We start from the raw sequence: 27,476 nt of genomic DNA on the forward strand, positions 1-27,476 counted from the left end.
ATTCTTAATACTTAAGAAAAGTGGCAATTTTGTTGTGTATTAATGAAAAATATTAAAACTATAACCCAGATAATTCAGAATAGAAATGTTCGAAAGCAAAAACCACTCACAGTACTGTAAGTCCGTGCTCAGTGGTGTGTGCAGAGTTTAACAATTGAACACACCCGGTGAATCGTAAACATTAACAATACCAGAGCTCGTGCCCTGTTTACAAAAACAGTTAACGTTTCACGGGTGTGTTTAATTTGTTAAACTCTGTACACATCACAGAGCACGGTCTGACAATACTGGTGAGTTGGTTTTGCTTTCGAACATTTCTACTCTGAATTTTCTGGATTATAGATGTAATATTTTTCATTAATACATAATAAAATCGCTTCTTTTCTTAAATATTAAGGATAAAGTTAAAATATGTGTATGTGCAAAGATGTGTTAATCAAACGCGTCCCGGAATTCGTAGTTCCAATAATTTCCTGATAAAATAAGTTTTTAACTACATTTTCGTTTGAAATGCTATTGCAATATATAAATCGTGATATTATACAGAGAATTTGAGAAAAAATTAAGTTCAGATCTGTGTCTAAGCACCTTTAAATCGATCTTCGTATCAATTCATTTAATGCGCCCATTTCAATTTAGTAGCTGAATGTAATGGCGGAATTATTGCTTACAGAAATGAATTTTGTCTAGAAGCTCCGCATGTGATTTCTTGATTTCTCTAATTTAATATTAGATATCTTTTATAAGAAGTTTTATTCAAGTAACATACAAAAAGTTATGTTTCTGAGATGGATAAATGCTTGCAACAATTCTTTAAAATGAGATGTTGAAATGAAAATATTAATTATGTAAATTGTTGTTTTCACTAAGAGAAGTAAGGGGTTGTTTATTTATTACTCCCAGTTCAAACAATTGTATATGAGTTACATGTACATTTTTACATATATACAAAATATCATACAAGATCTAGTAAAAAAGAGTATGACAACAATAGAATAGGATATTAATGAAAACAGGCAAATATTTTCTTAACAAATAAGGACAAATAAGTGTTTAAATGAAACAACATTAGTGGTAAACATAATAATCTAAAAAAAAAAATATTTCTCCTAAGTAATGAAGATAGAAATGAACCATCCATTACATAGTGGAATTCCTCACCAAAATATTTTAACATGGAGATGTTCTTATGTCTGTCTTTATGAATTCATCTACCAGTTTTGATTGGAAGTCTCTGGTTACAAAATCTGAATTTTGTTAACACAATTCTTAAATCTTTTGGGAGTTTTCTGAGGTACATTTCTCGGTCAAAACTGTTCCTGTAGTGTAGGGGGTTCGTCTCACAAAACAATCTTATGACTAAGATCTGTCTTATTCCGATAATTATTGTAAGATTGCACCATATTTCACAGAACTCTCATATCTTATGATAATCTAAAGATCTTTCTTTATCTTAAGACAGCTAGATACCTGTCTTAAGACTAGAGTGAAGAATGCGACAGTATATATTTTGGCTAAAAACCGAAGGTTTTTTTTTTAAAGAGAACAGTTTTTAGAGATAGACACCTTTGGACTAGATCAGGCCAATCGGAACAATGCCCCCTCCCCAACCCCCACTCCATCTATATGTAATAATTTTGCCAGGAAATACTATACAATGAAAAACATAAGATATAGCTATACTTTATGGTTGTGACCGATTATTCTTTTCGGTGATTTTTTGTTTAGTTGTGCCCCCAACTGAAATTATCCCCCCCCCCCCAGAAAGTGCTTCTTACGGACATGTGTGCAAGATCCAAATATTATTTAAAATTTAATCAAATTTATCTAATTTTGAATTCAATTCCATATATATTACATATTATCTATGACCAAGCAATGCTAACTTATGCAGTTTTGAAAACATCGTCGGATATCCACGGTGATCTCGTCTTTCACTCAGTAAAAGACGAGATCACCTGTGGGTATCCGACGATGTTTTGAAAATAGCTAACACAATTCGAGACACACGTAGTTGATTTATTGGTATGATAAATAAATACATATTAAATAAATAAAAATAAAACTATATGAACTTTTTTATGGTTTGGACCAGTCCCATCCACAGAAGTAAAAACAAATCGAACTTCGGTGTTTTAGTGTAGCCACTCTACATTTTTAAGACGTTTTATGTTGACGTTTTTGTTACACTGTGGCCATTTTTTTCCTCTTGAAACTAAACGTTTTTCAGTCTTACAAAATTAAACACTGCTGTAATATTTGATGGTAAATGTTTCTTCATATTATCTGAAACTGTTATGTCCTGTTCACACGGAGAGTTTAATTCGCAGTAAATTAATGCGAAGTAAAATAATGCGAATTAAATTGCGTTCATACGACAACTAATGCGAAGTAAACTAATGCGAATTAAATTGCGTTCACACGACAGCTAATGCGAAGTAAACTAATGCGAATTATAATTTTATTTCTACAACAAGGCTATTCAGTGAGGCTATTATGACGTCATTTACAAATCACATCATATTGTGCAGAGCAGATACACATTTGACAAAATGTCATAGTGTCTGTGCACGTTTAAGTGATTAACATAATTTTCCTTTGTTTTCCACCCAAAAATAGCACAAGTACCTATATTTGACCATCGACATGTTGTCTCTGACTAAATTCTGCCCTTACGCATGCGTCGAAATTTAATTCGAATTATCTTCGCTTAGCGTTCACACGAAGCTACTGCGAAGTAATTTAATTAAGCATTGAATTATTATTTTTTGAAAGATATAGTCTCATAACTGCAACGGTGTGTGCAAACAAATTGAGTAACGCGCGTTTACATTTTTTAACTCATTGCCTTGACTGCAAAGGTGTTTTTTATTTCAAGATCCCTGTATTATCCTTCGGGTAAGTTACATTTAATGGAAGAGCCATTGCAACAGCTTCTGTTCAATGTGAGCGTGAATTTTGATTTTCGCTTATGACGTTGCACTTCCGCGGCGTTAAACGTTTGTGACGTCAAAAAAAATATGCATACTTTAACCTATTGACCCCCTGTTCGTGTTATGGTGTTTTGAATGCTTTCCTCATACTTTATAAGCAAAATACATGTTGAATGTAAATATTGCGCAGTAAACTAATTCGAATTAAACTAATTCGCATTAAATTCTCCGTCTGAACGCGGACCAAATTTAATTGGCAGTAACTTACGTTTAATTCGAATTAAACTCTCCGTGTGAACAGGGCATCAATAAGGCTATTCAGTAAGGCTATTATGACGTCATTATCAAATCACGTCACCTCATGTGGAGCAGATCCATTTGACATACTGTCATAGTGTCTGTTGATTTGCAAATGGCGTCATAATAGTTATACTGAATAGCCCTACTTTAGAAATAGAATCATAATTTGAATTAATTTACTTCGCTTAAATTGTCCTGTAAACGCAATTTAATTAGCATTAGTTTCATTCGCATTAGTTTACTGCGAACTAAACTCTCCGTGTGAACAGAGCATGAATTCAGTGGAATATCATTCATTATTTGCATAGGTACAAATGCAAAAGTGCATGGATGTAACTAAAAGTAGTATCAAATACATTTTGTTAGCAACTACTATTTTCTGAGCAAAAAGACATTTCAGCAAATTTTATTCAATAAATCTGTTGTACCGAAATTTCTTCAAATTTACATTCAAATCAAGGTATTCTGTCCCCTCCCTCCCAAATAAAATGAAGTTGATGATGCAGTAAAATGTTGCTTTTTCCGAAAGTATTACTGTAACTGCAGAAGAAATATTTGAGACAACCCATTATTTCAATATTTAAAAGGAAATTTAAGAAATAACACTAAACTTTGAGCAAACATGTTTTTATGACGTCGAGCTCTTGGAGCTCGAACGTCATCTAGCGATCGGCCAAGTGAAATCGCCAAGGGATGTACGCGACCGAATGTGTCAGTGGATGCATCCGCAATAGAAAATAGCAATAGCTATAAACCAATTTCTTTTAAAACGCTCACAATGAATAATTATAGCTTGAAAATGAAATTGCATCAATTGTATCTACAATTAATTCTTTTACAAAACAACGATATTATGTTTTATTTTCACACAATAAAAACGTGATGGTTGTTGCGGATGAATTTCTACAGAAAGGTGCGTCGAATGACATGAATAACATTTTGGAACGATAACCTTGGAACACAAACAACCCAACAGGCGGTAAAATAATTTACAAAATTACATAAACACGAATACTATAAGACTGAAAAGATTGAATTTGTAAATCTTAGCTTTACTTTTACAATCTTCTGACCAACTTTATCCTAAAAACCGATGATGTTGACCAGTATTACTGTATTTCTCTATTTCCTCCATTTCCCAGTATACCGTATACCACGCCCGATCGTAACTCGATCGTAATTGTAACAGAACAGTCTTGGTTGTAGTTTAGATGCAATCACTAATACAACGCTTTGACATTGGCAATTAGAAAAAATATTATATAAATTTATGAAATCCTTCATAGTTCTTCAACTGACTGAAAAGAATTTAGCATGAAACATGTTCGACGGTGTCTGGTCAATTCGAACCCTGCTCCATTCGGACCATGACATAAGGCCCCAGACTGTAATTGTGATATTTTGTTTAAAACTATTTTTTTTTATTATTTCTCCTGAGTCACTCACTTGACTTATTGCTATCTTCAAATTCAAAATGATCTTTTGAAATTGTTTTTCTTCTTCGACGTCATTGAAGCCTTTCAGGCTTTTGATTTTTAATTTAAATATCGAAGCATAAGATTTGTCTTACGACTTGTCTTAGGATTTCTTATATTTAAGATAGTTTCGTGAAACGGCAGTGGTATATCTTATGACTATCATAAGTCAGATCTTAAGATGATCTTAAGATCTGTCTTAAGGCAAATCTTACGATAGTTTTGTGAAACCCGGCCCTGTAATTTAAACATTTAAATGTTTTTCTACGTGCCAGACTTGTTTAAATTGATTTAACAATGCTTCTTTGACAATAAATGTTAACCATGCAATACTGTATACATATCTATCTGTATAGTTTACTAACGAACAATTAATTCTTTTCTATACCAAACGGAGAATGGATTTAACAAAGTTCTACTCTCAATTTAGCTTAACTTATTATCTTATTCTTCTCATTTTACTTTTCTGGATTCTCAGTTCGGTATTAGATTCATGTTTTCCTATCATCTCTTTAAATTTTTTATCCACCGAGACTGTGAACTCCAGATAACTCCGCGTATCTTTGTACTTTTTTAGGATAGCTCCCCCATGACCAGCTTTGTCTCTGACGTACCAGTAATTCCCACATTTAGATTGATAGTAATAATTGCCTTTATATTGCAATACCATTGGTGCTTCCTTTTTCATTTTTTTCCATCTTTCGTACCAAGGGTCTCCGTGACCATCTATGAATACAAAAAATGGTCATCGAAAAAGAATAAAGGTTTATGCAGGTTATCAATTTATATCATTTTCAAAAGAATTTCTTGGAAATTGTGTACAACATAGATAAAGGGATTCAACATATGTTTGATGAAGCACGTGCATATTAATAGCGCCTAAAAATCAATTTTTTTTCGTACCGAATGGTAAAAATTTAAATATTGTTTTCGTTGCTTATTTTGACTTTTCATCTGTCGGATTGCAAAAGAGCTTCAAATTGATTTACGCAAATGTTAACATTTAATAATTTTCTGATAGAAAAATAGCACACCGTTGCAAAATACAGTTTTCGAAAACAGATGTTCAGGTTCATTTTACCTGTTAACATTTCCAGCTAATCTGATTTTTACCTCTAAAACTAATACTGTCTTACCATCACTTCCACTTTCATTTCTAGCTAGATCTTTACTTCCGCCTCCACCTTTTAACTCTCCTCTTCTTTTAAACCAGGCGTTTTCAATTTCTTGCACTAAAGCTTCAAAAAGAAAAATAACGATCGACGCTCCTCCTCCTCCTCTTATTAGAGATACGTCAGATGTTTTAGAACTTTTGAGGGGGGATAAAGATGATGAACCTCCCTTTCCCCTCTTTGAACACCCCTTTCTCCTTGTTGAATATCCCTGTCCTCTGTTTTCCAAAATCATTTTCCGTAATTTGCCGACATCTTTCCATGAGCAGATTGACGAAGTAACATCCTTTAATCTTAGCAAACTTCTCTGAGCCCCGTAGTCATTCCCATTTACTGTAGCATATTGATTTAATCCAAGGAATGCCTCCGTAAAACAACAAATAGTTTCCTGCCAGCAATTCACGGCTCTCAAAATTTTACCATTTTCATAGTGGTTATCTCCAAAGCTTTTTCTGTACCAGTGATAACATTGCTCTCTTTTTTCACTATTTGATTTTCTCAGATTCAAGGCCTTCACAACACCTATGATACCTAACCCTCCCAAGCTCATTCCAGTCCTAAGCGTTATTGATAATTTCATTGTCAGATTTTTTTTCCAATTTCTGTTCTCGAAGATAGTTTTCCTCCAATTTAGCTTCTGCTATGTATTTTCTAGGTTCTTTTATAGTGAGCTTTAAAGCCTATTCAAAATCAGCTTTCTCTTTGGCGTTTGTCCTTAATTATCTGTTTACAGACAAGACCAGATCAGGTAAGAGCTACATGTATATAATCATTTTGAAGTTATCACGACAGAGAACCAACGTTGATGCAGGTAGAATAATTGAATTTGTCTGTGTTAAATCAGGAAATATTTTGTCCTACATCTTTCGAAAATGGAAATCCAACTTATTTCCATATCAATACAAACTGTATAATATTTTTTTGTCATCGTTCATGTTACAATTAAAGTATAATGTCTGGTTTTAATTCTTTTTAATCTGTTTTGACGAGATATGGGACACACCTGTTGATAAATCGGGATGCATGACAGATAAGTTACAAAGTGCACAGGTATTAATTTGCACACACAAAGAAAACATGTGCACAGATCGAGATCTCTGGTATCCTTTATAATAAAACATTTACAATAGTTTAATATGTTATCATGGGCCTGAAATTGAGATTACCAAAAAAAGATTTTGTGTTGAGAATAGAGGTTTATTTTTGGCAACCAGAATTTTTGTAGAAAAACGTCGATTTTTGCCACCCAATTAACCCCCCCCCCCCCCGATGAAATTTGAATTTCCACAAACTTATTGTACACCTACAGAATAATCTCAATCGTAATCCGAAGGATACTACTGTGAAAAATGTAAGAGGAGTTCAGACAACCAGGTTTTGGTAGAAAAATAGAAGAGAAAAATAAAATAGATAAAAAAGAAAAATAAAGTAGAAAAAAAAGTAGGTATTTTTTAGCCTTGAATCGAACCTAAGTGTGAAAATGAAAATTCCCAAATCTTATTGCACATCTATACAGGACACTCCCACTCCAAAATATAAATTGGAAGCAGCAAAAACATGTAAGAAGTATTCAAGTAACCATGCTTTTGTAGGAAAACATCGGTTTTTAATTTTTATCCCCATTTAGCCCCTAGGTTGAAATGCAAATTTTAGAATCTTTTTTGCACAACGCACCAACAATCAAATTTCAAAAGATGAGTTGGCTCTGCTTAAAATGTAGTAGTTTGAAGTAAAAAATACAGTGCCAACCAGACCCAATCTGACACCCAAGTAGTCCCAGAAAGCAGTCCCCGGGACTGCTCTCGGACTGCTGTGAGAGTGCTCTGGTACCGCTGTGATACTGCTCTATGACCGCTGCGGGACTGCTCTAAAAAGCAAACCCAGCAGTCCCTGGGACTGCTTTCTGAGACTGCTTTGTTCACCCAGGCGAAAATGATTTTAAGTGACAAGAAAGCCCCGCCCCTTGTGTATTCCGAATTTGCAGGTTTCATTTGTACAGTAGTTTTGTTTACTTTCACAGAGAAGTTGTAAAAATTTAACAAGTACGATTAGTTACTGAAGAAAAATGGGATATTAATATAACTCAACCGCTGATTTCGCACCGTTGCAGTGTAAAATCAATTAAAAAAATTAATTGAATGTTGGTAATAATGAAAAAGTTGCTCTACCAGTTGAGAAGTCAGAAAATGATTTTTTTTTTTTTAATCCTTGTATTAAACGTTACGGAAGCCCGTTGAGGCCAGTTCAGAGAAAGAAATATTTTTTATTGCGTTTAAACGCAAAACATTGCGTTTAATTGCAATAATCATTGTGTTTAAACGCAATACTTTTGCCATTAAACGCAATACTTTTTGCGTTTAAACGCAATAATATTTGCGATTTAACGCAATATTCCTTCCTTATAAGGATTTGTTTTGCATTTAAACACAATGATACTGTAGTTTCAAAATCAAACATGAATTAGTCAAAGCTTATAATTACACGTTCATGTACCAGGATCCGACACTTCAACTTTAAGAAGATCCGATTTGTTCTGTGTCTTTTTGCAAAATTTTCCAGTTTTTGAAAATTGTAGTAAAACAATGTCATCCTAACAACCTAAATGTCTTAAAGAATTAGAACCCAAAACTCTTAATGAAGTCTCTGATCAATTGCTTACGTATATCACAACTTAGAGAATGTTTCAGTTGTATTAATAGCACTTGTCAATCTGATACGTGTAGTACATATCGATCAATCCGTTTTCATTTGATTTTGATTTTGATCTCATATAAATCCATCACGTATGTTCTTGTGTTTACTGTATGCAAACCATAGGAAGGACTATGAATGTACATTTAAGTCTAAATACTTCATCATGTTGTACGTAATTCGAACATTTCCTCAGTCCTTTCCAAAAATCCCTTTATACATGGGTTAAACTTGTGACTGCAACGTAGGGGACAGTTTTTTTTTAACAGAGCAACTGACCAAAACTTCATTTAGAATGTAGAGAATAATAAGCTTAATTAAGACACAATTATTGCGTTTAATCGCAAAAGTATTGCGTTTAATCGCAACATTATTGCTTTTTTCGCAATATTATTGCGTTTAAACGCAAAAATTATTGCGTTTAATCGCAAAAATCATTGCGTTTAATCGCAAAAATATTATTGCGTTTAAACGCAAAAAAATTGCGTTTAAACGCAAAAACAATTGCGTTTAATCGCAAAGTTATTGCGTTTAAACGCAAAAGATTGCGATTAATCGCAATCTTTTGCGATTAAACGCAAAGTGTTTTGCGTTTAAACGCAATATACATTGCTATTAAACGCAATCTTTTGTGTTTAAACGCAATGATTATTGCGATTAAACGCAATGTTTTGCGCTTAAACGCAATAATTATTGCGTTTTAACGCAATAAAAAATATTTCTTTCTCTGAACTGGCCTCAAAGGACTTCCGTATAACGTAAATGCAGGTGTTTTATTGAAACTAAACAATTTATTTAATTAGTTAAAGCTGTTAAATTATGAACTCAATGCTAACATTATTCTGTGACAATCACGTCATTAAGGTTTTGAAAAATTTTCAAAGCTTATGCTGCACTGGAAAGTGATTATTTTTAAACTGTTAAGGGAAAAAAATGAGGAAAAAAACATTGATTGCCTTTACGTTTTTTATCGCTTCAAAATAAAACCTAATAATAAATTAAAATAAATTCATCTGGCATTCTCCCGTCATTCAAACAACGTGAGCAATTATTCGTTGATTTTTTTTCCGGATTAATTTTCAACTTATGAATAAGTTTTACAAAATATATAAAATTATATTTTTAATTAAATTGAAAATTTCGAAATATGTGTTTTATTTCTTATTTCTTTTTGTGTATGTTTGAGGAAGCGTAAAGATTCTTACAATAATTATATCGACAAGTCAATGAAAATGATAGCAGTAGGCAAAATTTGATAAGGCCAAAGTTTTTATTTTTTTTTTTTGGTTTACGATTTTCTGTCTCAAAAAAATGCATTGGGTGGTCGAAAAATAAAAATATTTTTTTTTTCATTTTAAAATAACAGCAATGTTTATTTTAATAAAAGTAATACACGTCAATAGTACTTTTAAGTTTTATTGTCTAGATCACATAACTCTTTTTATTTAATTTTAATTCATTTCTAACTTTAGACTGAATGTCATTTTCATTTACATATAGTTCCGATTTTTGTTTGTCAATCAGTGCTTGGTTCATGATTTTCAACATTTTGTGCTCTTCAGTGATATGTGATGTGTTATAAACCTTGGTATCCCCACAAACTAAAAATAAGGATTCAAATTCAAGTTAGATTTAGATTGAAGAAAAATACAATTTAAGTGTTTAACAATATTAAAAGTAATTGACGTTGAAATAAAAGTTATAATAATTTGATCATGCAGCTATCAAATTTAATGTTCAACCTGCGGCAAAAAAGCCTAATAATTTCTCAATCAAGTCCTTCTTTAAATGTTTGTTATGTACCTGCACAGTAGGCAATGCTCATTATTTATTAGTAATTCAAAGGGCTTTAATCTCAATTGAGTATGAAATTTGCAAAGATTTGTATATTGAATTTACTTCTATAAACTAACAGATGTTTTATACACATTTGAATTTATCCAGTGAAATACCAGTCAACGTTGCTTCAATTAAAATGTATCTCTCAACACTAAATTGGCCTAACTATTATCCATGGATTTATCAGCCTATTTTGGGAAACACCATTTTTGGGGAATTGGGAAAAAATTATCGGCTATTTGATGAAATTGCAATTTTTTTTTAAAATGTTGCTTAAATCATGTACTCAGGGGTAATTCATTTAACATTTCAGCACGAACTCTAATTTGGGCAACCAAATGACAATTAAATATGATCCATCTTATTCGTACAAAATCAATTATGAATAATAGACTAATAAAAGTAAAATGGACTTCAATGAGTATAAAGCATTTATACAACTTAGGGTAGTACATGTACATGAGTGTATGAGATTTCAATTTAGGTCATTATAGTATCTGTTTCTGGAGATAATAAACCTCCTGCAAAAAATTATACTAAGTACACATTTTCTAAAAGTCCTCTTTTAATATGTATTAATGCATTGAAAATATATTTTTCTATCTGAAATAATGCCTAAAGTCCTTACCATTAACTCGCAGATCAAATGAGTAAGTGGAAATAACTTAATAAATCTATATAATTACACAATATCATCATTTTTAGAAAAACAGAGGAAATTCGGATTAAAAGTTGGCGATGTTTTTACAGTGTTTTTAAACATGTGTTATGACTGTAGCTTTGCTAAATTAGTTAAAAATTACAGACAATCTGACAATTTTACTTAGTGTTTTTCCAAGATAATTAAAAATAAAAGCATTGTTCACCAATTGAGAAAAAATACTGCCAAATTGGGAAAAACTGAACTCATTTTCAATCGGGAATGGGCCGAACTTTGAGAAGGCACTGATAAATCCTTATTATCTAAAGGTGTATCAGTGTCTGCTAGGTCGATCAGGGTTGGGCATACACTCTCCAATATTACGGTATGAATTTAGCCATTTGAGACATTGCAATTGGAGAAAGGGATCATTTATCCAAGATTTTATTCACTTTTCCATGCAGAAAAAGTTATTTAAGTGTGTGTCATTGCTTTCAGTGAGGAATTACCTTGTTACATGACAGAGCCGCCATTTTTGGTTAGCACATGTGTTTATCTACGGTCACCTAAATGTTTGTAAAGGTCTCATATATTTATAAGCACTTATTTGACTAAGATGCATTCTAAAATTTAAAACCCACCAGTTCAGCTGAGAAAAATCCGGAAAAATATGTCGGAAAAAGACATTATTTTTATTTTTATGATTTGTGAAAATTAGGGTCGGCGGAATCGTAAACCAAACAAAAAAAAACTTTGGCCTAAAGAATTCACTGTCATCAGATTCATGATATATTTTCTCAGGCTTCAACGTCAATGAAAAAAGTATACGGAGTAATATGGGAATCGGCCTTGCTCTATAATTGTAGGATGTAAATTTTATACGGTACCAATTTTGATGGATCTATTCTTCTATTTCAAAATCATTAAATTCTAGTCTAAAAGTAAGCCATTCATTTTATTAAGCACATGATTAATTTTCTATAAAAAAAATTAATACGGTAACCATTATCAATAAATCAAATATAATAAACAATTGGTTTAATTTGGTGTCAAATTAATATACTACATGTACAGATGTAATTGTCTAGTGTGAAAGTCTCTTTTCTTCTTCTTCTATTATTTTTTTTTTCTTATATATAATGTAATTTTGTTAATTATTCAGAAATAATTGTTACGTTAGAATTGTAAATATGCTGTACATGTATAATGTCTAACACTTTTTCTCCCTCCAAAAGAAATGTATCATTAATTTCAACTGCCTTTATATTACTGACATTGTATGTTGTATGTAATCTCAGTTATGACTAAGCTCCGCCCATTAAATTATTAACCCTGCCTACTGGGACTGCTGGGACTGCTTTCTGGGACCGCTGGGACCGCTATGGAACTGCTCTGGGGCCGCTTTGAGACTGCTCTGGGACTTTTTTCTTTCAGCTTCGGTCTGGTTGGTAATGTAGTGTGACAAACGGACGGAACAGGATAACAACAATCTACCCGAACTTTAGAAAGTGCTATTATAAGGTCTGTTTATGAATTATATTTTAATCTGTATAAATTATTCGTATAAAATGGATGTATTTACGTAAAATACGTATATTGAATTGATGGAAGAGCAATGAAATAGTTGATTTTTGACACTGAAGAAATCTTTCACACAATTAAAGGCTTTATAAGAAAAAAACATTTAGAAACAGCTAGTTTACAAGTTCATTGTGTTAATCGATTCATAAACCTCAATCGGTTTCATAGGAAATTAAAAAAAAAAAACTAAAACAAATGTAAATATTATCTGATTAGAACACTTACAAATTAGAACTATTTTTTTTCCTTCTTTTTCACAATTTTTTTAAACTGACAAAATATCACCATGACTTGGATTAAATTGAAAATTTAAAGTGGACTCAATATTTTAAACGTGAAATGCTGTAGCATAAAGACATTGAATTCCAAACATTTAGAATATACATGTGTATGTACATGTGTATAAAATCATACTTGCGGAATTTTGTGTACATTTTTAATTAATTTTTTATACAGATATCATAATTATTAAAACTCTAATGTACATATTTTTTGTGGCTGTGTGCATTCGATCATAACAGATCAATTTAATGGAACCTCTTTGGAAGGTATTCGAGTTCCGGAAGTTTGTCCGTCTGTGTTTTTCGGATAGAAAATTTCTATCAATATTTCAATTTATTTTGTTTTATTTAATTTGTTGTTATCATACTATAATCTGGAAAAATGCACTGTGAAATAAGAATTAGCACGATTTAATTTCATTAAATTTGTTTCACGTCATTTTTTTATGCTAAATACCCCCCCCCCATAATTAAAAAAAAAAAACAATTTCTCAGCTTATCCCTTCAGACTTCTGTTCGGTTTTCTTCTTACGAAATGTGAAGAAATTGAAAGGTCGAAAATCGGGCACGAGGACCTATAAAAACATTAGATGGGTGAATTTAAAAAAAATGACCAAACACATATTTATCTACCTGCACTAAAAATACAGGCAATTGGAATAAATTACTATATCTCGGCATATATTGTATGTCTTTAGATAGTGTTTAAATACCTGCCAAATAGCTTATTGATATCTCAGTGCATAAAAAGTTATGCCAAAAATGATGCTAAAAATGTCAGAAGTGCAACACCTTTTTGTGACATTTTGAAAATTTTATATATATATATATTTTTTTTTTTTTTTTGAAGATCTGTGAAATAAATAATGATGGTTTATGTTGGAAATAAAGACTTTCCTGATAATATTCAAAGTATTGAGCTTTAAATGTAGACTGTAGCAACTTTTGTTTGACCAAGTTGTGGTCATGGCTGATGTTGAAAAAATATGTTATACCATGTCAAAAGTGCAACAGAAAATATGTAGTGTAGCCCAAAAAAAAACATCGATTTTAAAAATCTGAAAGACAATAAAGTAAAAAAAAGAATTTTCAAAGTGTAAAACAATAACTGATATACAAATTAAAACTTAAAAAATGTTATATAAATCACAAGCAGCATTAATGAGAGTCAAGTATCTGTGCATACCCAATAGTGTCAGGAGTGCAACATTTGATGTTTTGCTCCCCAGCATGAAAAAATTTTTATCAGTATATGATTCTCTGATTTCCATTTTGGAAAATAAAGACAGGGAGAACATTTTTACCAAAAAAGATTTATCAATTACAGTGTCTGTCTGTGTTCCAGATTTATATTTCTATGGTCAGAAGCGCAACATATTTTTTTAAAGATTCAAGTTATATGATGAAAAAATTTCTACTCATGCTAAGAAATATTCTTTAAGTAATAATAATCTACAGTTAAACTCGTTTAGAACGAACACGGATACAGCAAATTTACGGATATAACGAAGTTTTTTGAGACCCCAGGCCAAATGCTTAACACATCCTTGTAAAATTTTACGGTTATAACGAACACGGATATAACGAATTAATGAATTGATTTTGTATCCTGTATAGATTAAAAATTACGCAATATACATCTTTTATAACGAGTTTTAAGATCACAAAATTTAAAGTATTGAACTGACATTATTTTCCATAAGTTTGCATAAGTTTTTATGTTTGAAATTCAATTTATCTAAAATTTTTAGTCCTCCAAGATATTTTTTGTATTTAATATTTCCCTGAACATACTCAGCAGTCATACATAAAGGAAAACATGTGTATTTCGAATTCGCTATATATAAATTTACGAATTCGTTAAATGGATATAGCGAAGTAAATTCAAAGGTCCCCAAGACTTTTACTGCATTCGAATAATGAAGTACTAAATTATTGACAGTTTCATTCTCTTCTCTTGTTTCAATTTTATCAATTCAGATGTTTTTATCTTTTCTTTGATTTTTTATGAATGTAAAAAAAAAATAAACACACTGCAAAATTTATAAAATTCAAGTAATTCCACCTCAACTTGACTGAAACAACAGAATTAGTTCTGATGTAATTTTTGCTTCACAATTCTTTTTTAAAGACCCTCATCCTCTTGGTCAGGAATGCAACAAATACGAGGGCTGTTCGGAAATTATTGAGACATTTACTTTTACTCCATAAGGCCAGAGATACATTCATGAAACTTCGACAACTTTTTATAAATAACGAATAAAAGAAATGTGCAAAATTTCTAATTTATAGGATAATTAGACAAGTTCCGGTGAAATTATAAACATGCATATGTCTATCGACCTGGAGCAGCATCGCTACGTCATTTTTACGTCACGTCAGCCAGAGATATTTTTTGCAAGTGAAACGGTGGGAAAGTGTTTACTCTTCTTTCTCTCTTATCAGATATAACATTCCAAAAATCAAACTGTCTCTTTTTTTTAAACAATTCTTTGAAAAATAAAATTAAAAAAATGTGTGCTGTTGCTACCTCAGTGTAAAAAATACACGAACTGTCATATACAGGCGAATTAGCATCATTTTTGCACAGCGGGTCAACGTTATTTATTCCGTAATAATTGATGTTCGTCTGGAGCTCTTGTTTTTACTCTTGTTGAATATTTTGTAAGAATGAAATATATACCAGTGAAAAAATAAAACCCTTAAACACTTTTTTTGCATTCTTATTGTTTTAGCAGTCGTTTAGTCTGGAAAAGAGTTCTCCATAGCGCTACACAAAATTAAAGGTACGCTCGCTGCGCCGCCTTGACGTAAAATTCCATTTTATCGTCGTTCTCAGATTTCTATGCCGCGCTTAAATTTATTTATGATCTCCGTATTTCTGATCGAAATTCTAACAAACTTGCACAAAATGAAGTCAACATTAAATTGAAAAATTATATACATAAATTGAACTATTTTCGCTCTTACTATGAGTCCACCGGGAGTCTGAACGTTGGTGTAACATATTTTCAACATCTGATTTCGTGACTGCGCCGGGTACTCCTACCATTGACACATAAATATACCACTGAGAAGAAGAAATGAAATATTTGTAAAATATTTTTTGCTTTTATTAATATTTATTATTGTCAAACGTATATGCGAATTTTCACCGAAAGACGTTCATTAGAAAAAAGAATACACACATTGTCTCAATAATTTCCGAACAGCCCTCGTATGTTAGAATTATTGCTGATCAAATATGAATAAATATAAAGAAAAAATTGATGAGTAGATTGTTTCTGGTTGATCTCAGTTGCTTACAGTGTTTTTACAGTGTTTTTCCTGTGAAGGAAAATATACTATAAAATATATTTTATCTTCTTAATATATATTTTAGCTATTTTTTGACATAAATAGTGAATAACTCAAGATATAAAGCCAAGTTTAAATACTTTCACGTGTTTTAATTACGAAGTATTGGACTATAAATATTGCACAATTTCGTTACCAATTGATATTGCCAACACTTTATGAATTTTTGTGTTCTATGATTTTAATTTTAATTTACTGCAGTCAGGAGTGCAACAAAACTGTTTATACGAGGGTTGTTCGGAAAGTTCGCAGACTACTGTCATTACTTTTTTTACTTAACGTCAATTATGACAAAATTTGTTAGAAATGTTTCAACAAAAGTTTCAAATGACGTGTATAAAAAAATTTTAAATATCGTGATTTGGTTCAAACTTATTCAGATTTTTTAAAAAATGCGAAAATCGGATTGCGGCGCAGGTCAGATTTTCGTAATTTACAATCAGTACACTAAATAATGTCTGTAGTCATATCCTCTGTAAAATGGCACAAAAACAGAAAAATTTAAGACGTTCAAATTAAGAACTGTTACCTTGTTTCATATTCCAAATTATGACTTAATATTTTGCTTCGTTGAAAAGAAATCAATTTCAGAAGATCGACAGTTCTCATTGAAAAAGGCAAAGAAAGATGACGTCGTAGAACGTCACGGAGCAGCAGTTAACGATACAATTTTGTGTTTTACTCTGGAAAACTTCAGGAAAAAACTCTGAAAATGCAGGAAGTATGAAATATGTCAAAAGCGAGCCATGCATGTGTGTGTACATGGGACAGGCGGTATTTGAATAATAGAGACTATGCATCAGACGAGGACGATATGTGAGAAAAGGGATTATCTGTAAAATCTGTTCAAAAACTTTAAAAACTAAGTAAGGTCGTGGTGAGAGATAGGCGCTTCACATTTGCTAATCTTGTGCAAGCACAGTTACGCAATAAAAAAATATAACATTGACAAACAAAATTATGCTACTGGAACAAATGTTAGCAAAATAAATTTCAAGTGATAAAGAAACATTTTTAGTAAGTGCACTGGTATTGGGCCATACTGTGTGAAATATATAGGGAGAGTATTTTTGAGAACCTCATGACGCTATGTTTTTGACGTTACAACGTGTTGAGTTCGCTCAGTGGTTACCAAACATGTTGATATTAAAATTGAATAATACATGTATGACTTCTATTAAATCACATGGAATGAAACTTCACACATCAATAAAACAAATATTTTAGCATATAATAATGTGCTCATTTTAATTTTTTGAAGATAGTATAACGATGATTAACATGGTCCGCGAACTTTCCGAAAAAACCCTCGTAATTATCAATGATCTTAATCTATCTTTACTAAACAATAGGAAAAAATGTTTGATACTATTTGATGTTCAAAACTTTATATCTATCAACTAATTATAGACATTTTACAGTCTATTCAGAGAATAGTTTTCATCACTTAACACATTCTTTTAAATACAATGTATATATATTACACATTGCAAATAATCATGTTTTCAAGTCTTAAAAATATGCAAAACCTGCCATAAATGATAAAAAAAAATATCAAAATGACGAACTGATTTACAAACTAAGAATGGGTTATTGTATGTAATGATTCTTCAACCAATGCTAAATAAAATACCTATCAGATAGCAGGAGTGCAACATAGTAAGGTAAAATAGGGTCACTTCAAAATCTAGTATTTTTTGTAAGAAAACTTGAATATCAAAATTCTTTTTTGGCTTAGATTTAAAGAATTGTCTTATTAAGTAAACAAAAAAGTGATTTGGGGGGAATTTTATTGTTTCATATTTCTTTCTTATTAAAACTTTTCAAACCAGAGTTTTAAAAAAATAATGTAAAATAACAATCAAAAAGCCATTTTTTCAACATATCCAAGAGAAGAAATGTAATCAAGGTTTAAATCTAATCATTTATATCCCTAATACCATTTTAAAGCATAAAAAACTATAATTTCTTTGATTATGTACTTAAAAAAGTCTTTTAGCCTCAAGTTTTAGGATGAAGTGATATTTTCTTTTTTCAAATAAAGTTTTACTAATAAAAATTCTGAAACTTTTTTCCCCAATTGTCTATTCTATTGCAATATCAGGAATATGAACTAGAATGCATGTACAATATGATGATTTAAGTGAAAAATATGTTACGGGTAGTTAAATTTTTTCATTAAAATTCAATTTGGTGGTCATTATTTTTATTTTATTTCATCCAGATGTGGAATAAAGTGTCACAAGTGAGTAGGCATTCCTTGTCCACCAGTCACATCTGCCGTTATCCCTTTGTCTTGATAAGTGGAGTAATCTGCTACTAGTATACCACAGACAATATTTGCAAAAAAGGGAAAATAGCATTTAAGAAATTATGCAATATTATCTTTTTCTTCCTTAAGTATGTAGTTCCTCATGGCCTGATAATTTAAATACATTATCTTGAAAAAAAAAATCAAAATCTTTTCTTACAATAGATTTAAACTTGGGTAATGTTGCTACTTTTAGTCCCATCTCCAATACTGTCCAGGTTACTTGGCTATAAGAAAATAATTCTCGAACCTTTGTTGCAATGATTTGAACTTTCTTCTTCAGATGAAAAGTGTGCCCTAATTTTGATTCAATGGGATTGTGATATCTCAAACCTGGTGATCATAAGGCAATGAGATCTTAAAATTCATGCGTATTATTTTAATTAGTAAATTTGAACTTTCGATCAAAATATATCAAATTCCTTTTATATAGTCAACTTTATTGTTTATTTAAAATTCCTATGAGTGTCTCACTCAAAAGAAATTCATATCTAACTTTAAAAGCATCAGGTATCTTCTATGTATAAAATATCCCTGGTTATTCGAATCATGGCACCAAACGTTGTTCTGTATGTGCACAAAATGAAGGTCAAAATATTGATTAAAGTTAAACAATTGTTCAAATTCACAAAAAAGGAACATGCTTAGTCTTCTTTTATTGATACTTTTAAATTACAATCTGTTTTAATTTTTAGGTCTGATCATCATTTTTGCAGTCTTTAAAGAAATAGCTCCATTCCCAAAGTGCTCCCAGTTAACACTACGATTCGTTTCGACTGCAGATTTGTGATATTGTCCGTTCAGATCACAATGATCGCAAGCTCCGTACCACCATCCAGATCTTCTATCAGCAGCACAGGAATTCTTCCAGGAGTCATTGTCAGCATCCTTCGTGGAGAAAGGTCTCCCACTGTGATATGCTAAACTATTCCCTTAATATATATATATATATATATATATATATATATATATATATATATATATATATATATATATATATATATATATATATATATATATATATATATATATATATATATTCTTTCCAAACAACTTTTGACATGTTTCGAGCAAAAATTGCATTAACGGTATAATTATTATGATGTTTACGTTTTATCTGCTTCTACCCAGGCCTATTAGATATTTAACTATTCTTGTGGTAGTTTCCATTATCAAACGTATCTATTCATATGAATATTAAAGTGTATAAAAATTCGAAGTGTGAAACAATCATTGTCATATTAAGAAAGAAAATTGATTTTTTGTTGTTAATAAATCACCTGCAGTACCACTGTACCCAGTGGCTGTTAATTTGAACTTTTGGGAATCGCTTCCGACAGAAAACGTTGAGTACTTTGCAAAACCCTTTTTGCCCGAAAATTTCTGAAGGTCCACTCTCAGTTCATTTTTCCTTTTAGTGAGTAAATGAATAGGTTCATTACCTAAACAAGAAACTTTACATTTATAACTCTTATAAAAGTATAACAAACTAAGCTTTTATGGAATAATATATGTAGAGATCGATCCAATTCAAAAACTCAGCTAAATGTCTATTTGGCGCAGTCATATGATTTAAAATGTTCACAAATTCAGAAATTTTAAAAAAAATTCTCAAAGATCAAAATTTAATATTAATTTCGAGTAAAAACATTCTCCATGCTAATTGAAAGTATCGATTTAGTTCAACAATTATATCGAGAAAAAATTTAACCATACATTAAATGCAGAAATTCTTCAATGCACTATTTGATACAAATGACAAAAATGGGCACACGGATGAGTACATATACATATAGTGGTGAAACAATGACAATACAGGAACAAGATGGAAAAAATTGTTTAATGTTTATCTGAATAAAGAAATTGTTTCAATGAAAGAGAAAAAAGTAAAACTATCAAATAAAGTTTTGGAGAGAGAAAAAATGTCTGATTGAGGGGGAAAAGAGTAACACTATAAATAAAATATTTGAAGAGAACTCCACTTTTTCGGTCCATTAACATTTATGAGGAAGAATCCCTTCTGTTGAATGTGCTTAGAATTATAACTTTTCGTTGAAATATTAATTTTACCTCACCTGAGCCGAAGGCTCAAGTGAGCTTTTCAGATCAAAGAGTGTCCGGCGTCCGTCTGTCGTCCGTCGCATGTAGACTTTTCTCATTTTCGACTTCTTCTCAAGAATCAATGGCCAATTTCAACCAAACTTGCCACAAATCATCATTGGGTGAAGGGAATTTAAATACGTTCATAAAGAAGTGCCATACCCTCTTTCAAGGGGAGATTATTAAGAATTCGTGAAAATTCGGTAACATCTTTTTAAATATTTTTCAAGAACCACTGGGCAAGGAAAGATGAAACTTAAGTGAAAGTTTATTACATATTCTAGATTCAGGTTCATATCATAACCCCCGGTGGTAGAGCGGGGCCACAAGGGGTGTCCAAATTTTACATAGAAATGTATAGGAAATGTCTTCAAAAATCTTTTTTCTCAAAAACAGTAAAGCCATGATTAGTCATATTATAATAGAAGTATTCTCAGGTAGTGTAGATTCAAATTTGTTCCATTCATGACCACTGGGAATATGACAGGGTCACAACAGGGGTTCAAAGTTTACCATAGGACAATTTAGGAAATATCTTTTTTAAAAAAATTCTCAAGAACACTAGGCTATAATCAGTCATCTTCATATAGAAGTATCCTTAGGTAGTGTAGATTCAAGTTTGTTTTTTTTTCAAATCATGAAACCTGGGGTTAGGGTGGGGCCACAAGAGTCGGTCAAGGTTTACATAGGAACATATAGATAAAATGTTAAGGGGCATTTGAGCAAAACGCATTGAAGACTTCAAGTAGTGGAATGACCTGACAACCCTTGGAATGGACTAGCCAAAGAATATGTAAGGTGAAGCTTTGGGAAAGTCAGGCATTCAGAAGCTAGATATATTTCAATGCAATCTTTGTTAATCATTTATTGCTTAGTTAATTACATTTTTCAAACTTTCTCTTGGTAAATCCTTCTCTACTGTAAAATGCTTTAAATTAATATCAGAGTATTATGTACGTGATGGACATTAAAGGATAGAGAATTTGGTCCTATGAGGGATGGAAACTTAAAGGGTATGAGCAAAATAATAGTATAAAAGTTATAAACACCAGTGGCAAGTATCGTAGAGAATTAATGTTAAGTTCTGGGTGTAGTAAATCTGAAGGATATTGAGACACCCGATTCTTATCTATCAACGGGAACCTAGGGGAGAAACACGGAACAAGTCGTACCTTTCCTAGTCCCCGTTCCTAGATAAGAGAAAATTTAAGTATTGTGTGATATACCCTCAGACAGAGCTGTCTTAATAATCATTCCAATCATTAACTCAGACAGAGTAAAAGAAAAACCTATATATCCCTTATAAGAACCTAATCAAACACGTTACATAGGAAATATCTTTAAAATCTTCTTCTCTAAAACAACTAAGCCATTATTAGTCATGTTTTTTGGATAGAATTTAAACGTCACAATTTTTTGGTGACGTCGGTGTGTACAATTTCGTGTGGTTTTTTTTCTACAATTTGATCAGTAAGATAGACAAAATGGCAACGATGGAAAACGGAGGAAATTCTGGTTGCCATTTTTAACAACAGAAAAGAAGTTTATAAAACCGAAATGAATAAATAAAAATTTGGTAAATTGATTGGAATATCAAGGACAATTAAAAACAGTAATATGAATAAAATTGAAGATTTTGACAACGTAGACAATAGGTTTCGAAGAAAAACTGAGTTTACCATGCGCAACTAAGACCAACTTTCAAGACTGGTGAAAAATAACAGCAGGGAAATTTAAGATGAATTTATCAATACTAATAATTAAGGAAAGGATTTTTCTTTATTTTCTTAAACTGTGAAAAAAAGTTTAACGGCATATAAAAGGTCACTGAAAATGCACATAGTTGTCCGTCGATGCCATAAAAAAGGATACCATGGAGTAAGGAATGAAAGAATCGGACTGTGAATCTACATCGGAAAACGTAGATATTTAGTGATGTATGCCAGCTGATTATTTGAAATAATAAAAATTATTTGATTTACTATATTAAAAAAACTTGATTCACTATAATATAATATGGTCTTATGTTTGATACTATAGTTAACTATAGTAAACCATAGCTTTTTTAGGAAATTAAATTAACAATTGCCTGAATAATAATCTAGAACATTTTGATTTCCATTGATGTCCATGGGCCACAACATTTATCTGAGTTTGAGTTCAGTATACATGTAAATACTTCTCGATGCCCGTTTTGTGGTGGCTCAATATTGGAATACATGTAACTAAAGGATCTAATAGGAGACAATCAAATTTATCTAAACTTTATTTATTGGGATATCTACTTAATTCATTTGAAGTATATTGAGGATAATCAATGTTTTGTTAGATATTGAGTTTATTTCACGAGTGGGACAGGTTTTTTTTGACATTTTCATTAGTGCAAAGCAATCCTGTCTGACAAGTTAAAAAAATTTCAAATCAAACTACAAAACATTGAATTTTCTGTTTAATACATTTTCATTGAATTCCCTTTGCCTCTGCCTTTCATTCAAACAGTGTCATAGGCTCTGACGTCATAGTTGAGCGGTTGAGACGTCATAGCTTAGCAATTGAGATTGAAAACATTGTTACTTGGATTTTAGCAACATAAATGGGAAGAAGTTGGCAGTTTTAATCTCTATCAAGATGGTTTAGTTACTATCCTTATCTTATGACAGGCAAGGAATTATTTTTTACTTACTTTTATATCCTTTCACACTGTGACAGAATATCACTTTTATATCCTTTCACACTATGACATATTTATAAATTTTATTCAATATATAAATCACACTTTTTCAATCTTACCTAAATAGTATTCCCCCTCCACATTCCCAAATCCTTTCTTGTACGAATCCCAAGATCTATAAAAATCTACCGATCCGTTAATCCTCCTCTGAATAACCTATATTGAAAAAGGGTTTCAATAAGCATACTAAAATTATTAGAGTAACTAGAAATCTGTACACAAAAAAAATCTCTATTCAAAATTGATATAATCGTTATTTACTGTGTATTTACAGCAAAAACTATCTTACCCCCGGAGAACATGTAAAAAGTAAAAAAAAAAAAAATAAATGAATAAAATTTGATCACAAGTCTAGTTAAAATCATGAAACTTCCTACCGTCCAGCCTCCTCCATCCGTAGTCATGTCACAGAACACAAGCTTCTTTGTTTTCATATCAGGGTAAATAGTGTAGACCCCATCTTTCCCTTTTGTGTCGGGTATGAATTTTAGAATTGATGAGCAGTCCCTTTGCATTGGAATTTCTGTTTAAATATCACATGCAGAATCATTTTTTTTGTATTCTATGAATAAAACATCCACTTTATATAATTAAGTTCATTTATTTCAGTTAAGCATTTGTAGACGTATTACATGACATTATCGGTATCTGGTTATTGTTTACAGGTTTCTATAAGCAATTCACCGAATAAAAGTTTATTTTCTGACCCCCTGTACAATGCTGAAACTTTGTATACTAACCCTGATACTTGTTAAAATGTTTCCCAATAAGTCTGTAATGGGATAGAAGAGAAATGTCTACAGATAGTGGAGTGTCCACTTTGAGTGATGTGTTCACGTGGTTCCATGTCCAGGGAGTTAACTTCAGCAAAGCCTCAATATTTCCTAAAATGATAATGATATAAAACAATAATGTATAATTTTTCTATGTAGAAAAGTAATGTTTTACATTTTGGTAAATTTTGAAATTTTTGAACTTTGCACTCAAGTTTATCACTTAAAAAAGATAACGGAGAGATCGATCATAGGCATTTATACCTGCTGTTCAATCCATTTCACTTACATGAATAAAAAAAGAAAAGAAAAAAAGATAATTATAATTACACCAATTTTGAAATACCTTTCAGTTGAGAATGCGGAGCAATACAATCAATGGTTGTTAAATGCAAAAAGAAACACAATACCACGAAAATATTTTTAATAAGAACCATATTTTTGTCTGTGCCTGAATATACGATTAATGAGGAGAAAAACTTTATACTTTTTTGTTATAATTAAAATGTAACACGATATTTTGGTTTCGTGTCAACATGTGTCAATAATTGCATGTTTTAGATATAAAGTACGGTAAAGGCGGTGCCAAATATTTGAAAGTCTGTGTTCTAGTAAGGAATACCACATAAGAAAAAAAATCCCTTAAATACACAACAGAAAAAGACTTCGATCAATATAGCAGAAAGAATTCTTTCTTATCTGAATGCTGTTATACATGTATTTCTAACTGAATTTAAAAATTTGTGAATTCCCCTTTACTTTTCAAAAAGAAAATAATCACTTTCTTATAACAGCATATACATCAGAGAAAATATTGTTTTCAATCTATGCTACGAATAGGTATGATTGAAGGTTGTAGTTGGTATTTATTGGTAACTATACTATATTATTTAAGTTTCATTGATTAAATGAAAGTGTCTTTTAAGTTCCTTCTATTAATGTTTAACAAACCTGTCAAATCGCATGATTAGCTTACGTTTTATAGTATTTTAAATTTTTGCTATATTTCCCGTTTCAGCATATTTATTTTATTTAATTCCTTACTCAGTCTGCTTGTCTGAGATTTGAAATGACCCTCAAACACACAGCGAGTTTTTTCAGTTAATTTTTTGATCCACCAATGATATCCATGGGTAGTTTGAAGGTTGTCCAAAGAGTTTCTGTTTCTTTTATTAATAGTTTTGTGTTACATCTAAAAGACAGGCAATTTATCAACATCGCATTTCTCTAAATAGCATTTCTAAATAAAGTCGAAATGGAACACATGTAATGAAATACTTTGGATATATAGTTTGGAAAGCGGTTAGACCTTCTTGACATCTTCAAAACCTGTCTTCCACCTAAGCAGATGACAATGGCATTGTTGAGAAAAACAAGATGTGTTTGTGAAACACTGATGCCCCCGTATGGCAACTTATAGCAAAGGTCATAAAATAAATGCAAATAAAAAATGTTGTTACCCAAAGTAAGGTCTTGTCTAGAGAAATATACCTGTGAAATATGAAAGCCCTATCAGCAAACATTAATAAGATATGGAAAAGGTTAAAGTTTTTCAAAAGTAAGTCAAACATCAAAGTCAAGGTCAAATGGTCTAAATTAATGGTGCCTAAGGAAAGGCCTTTTCGCAAGAAATACACAGGTGAAATATGAAAGCCTTAGCACCAATCGTTCAAAAGTTATGACCATTGACCAAGGTTAAAGTTTTTCAAAAGTAGGTCAAACTCCAAGGTCAAGATCAATGGATTACAACTGTTGGTATCCAAAGGACGTTCTTGTCACAAGGATTACACATGTGAAGTATGAAAGCCCTGGCACCAACCGTTCAAAAATTATGACCAAGGTTAATTTTTCCAAAAGTAGGTCAAACTCCAAGGTTAAAAGGGTCAAAGTTGTTGGTATCCAAAGGAAGGTCTTGTCACAAGGATTACATATGTGAAGTATGAAAGCCCTAGCACCAACGATTAAAAAGTTATGGCCAAGGTTAAAGTTTTTCAAATGTAGGTCAAACTCCAAGGTCAAGTTCAAAGGGTCAAAGTTGTTGGTATCCAAAGGAAGGACTTGACACAAGGATTACACATGTGAAGTATGAAAGCCCTAGCTCGAACGGTTCAAAAGTTATTGCCAAGGTTAAAGTTTTTCGAAAGTAGGTCAAACTCCAAGGTCAAAGGGACAAAGTTTTTGTTATCCAAAGGAAGGTCTTGCCCCAAGGATTACATATAAGAAGTATGAAAGCCTTAGCACCAACTGTTCAAAAGTTATGGGCAATGTTAAAGTTTTTCGAAAGAAGGTTAAACTCCAAGGTCAAGGTCAAAGGACAAAGTTGTTGGTATCCAAAGCAAGGTCTTGTCACAAGGAATACACATGTGAAGTATGAAAGCCCTAACTCCAACTGTTCGAAAGTTAAAGCCAAGGTTAAAGTTGGGTAAAATTTTGCAAAATTGGGTCAAACTCCAAGGTCAAGGTCAAAAGGTCAAATATGGTGATACCCAAAGAAAGGTCTTGTCACAAGAAACACACATGTGAATTATGAAAGCCATAGCTCCAACCAGTCAAAAGTTATGGACAATGTAAAAGTTTTCACGGACAAACAGACAAACAGCTAGACAGACAGACGGACGGACAGGGCAAAAACTATATATCCCCGAATCTTCGATTCGGCGACATAAAAACACAAAATAAATTATGCTTACACTTCGACAAACCTCAACTCTGAATCTTAATCTTCCATGAGCAGAACATATTGCAATTTTTAAATTTGTCTAGAAATACAATGTATACATGTATAATAGCTAACAAAAGATTAACATTATCAGTTTTGTCCTTATTTTTATACACCCCACCTCCACCCTGGGTATGAGTATATACGTATTCAATTAAATATTAAGTACACGGATTAGTTAAAGTTTTGTAATTTGTTCCCAAATCCTTTTTGATTTTCCTTCACTGTGAATCAGTACCCATTTTTACATATATGGTTTAAATAGACATCACATTGAAATCTACGGAAACCCATTTAGGAAATATCAAAAAAATATTTTTGAATTCGTTATAACAAATTTAAAAATTTATTTAAACAAATTTAATCTGTTATCGCATTTTTTTCATTTGTTATAGCGAATTTAATCTGTTTGTTATAATAAATTCAAAAAAAAAAATCATAACAGATTAAATTATTTAAATTCGTCATTTAGGGTCTATAGAAAAATTCAATTTATCGAATTGGTTTAAACAAACTTTATTTTATATAACGAATTGTCGAGTTCGTTTAAATGAATGTAATTTCGATATAACA

The 27,476-nt window shown here is 31.4% G+C and overlaps 1 pseudogene; it reads right to left on the reverse strand.

Moving 5' to 3' along the window:
* The window catches only part of LOC133202961 (tenascin-like), a 50,831-nt pseudogene extending 26,210 nt beyond the window's left edge, over positions 1 to 24,621 (reverse strand).
* Positions 24,622 to 27,476: the final 2,855 nt, after the last annotated feature.

The sequence above is a fragment of the Saccostrea echinata genome, unplaced genomic scaffold (assembly GCF_033153115.1).
Source record: "Saccostrea echinata isolate AGI-Se365-2 ecotype Australia unplaced genomic scaffold, CSIRO_AGI_Sech_v1 ptg000047l, whole genome shotgun sequence".
NCBI lineage: Eukaryota > Metazoa > Mollusca > Bivalvia > Ostreida > Ostreidae > Saccostrea > Saccostrea echinata.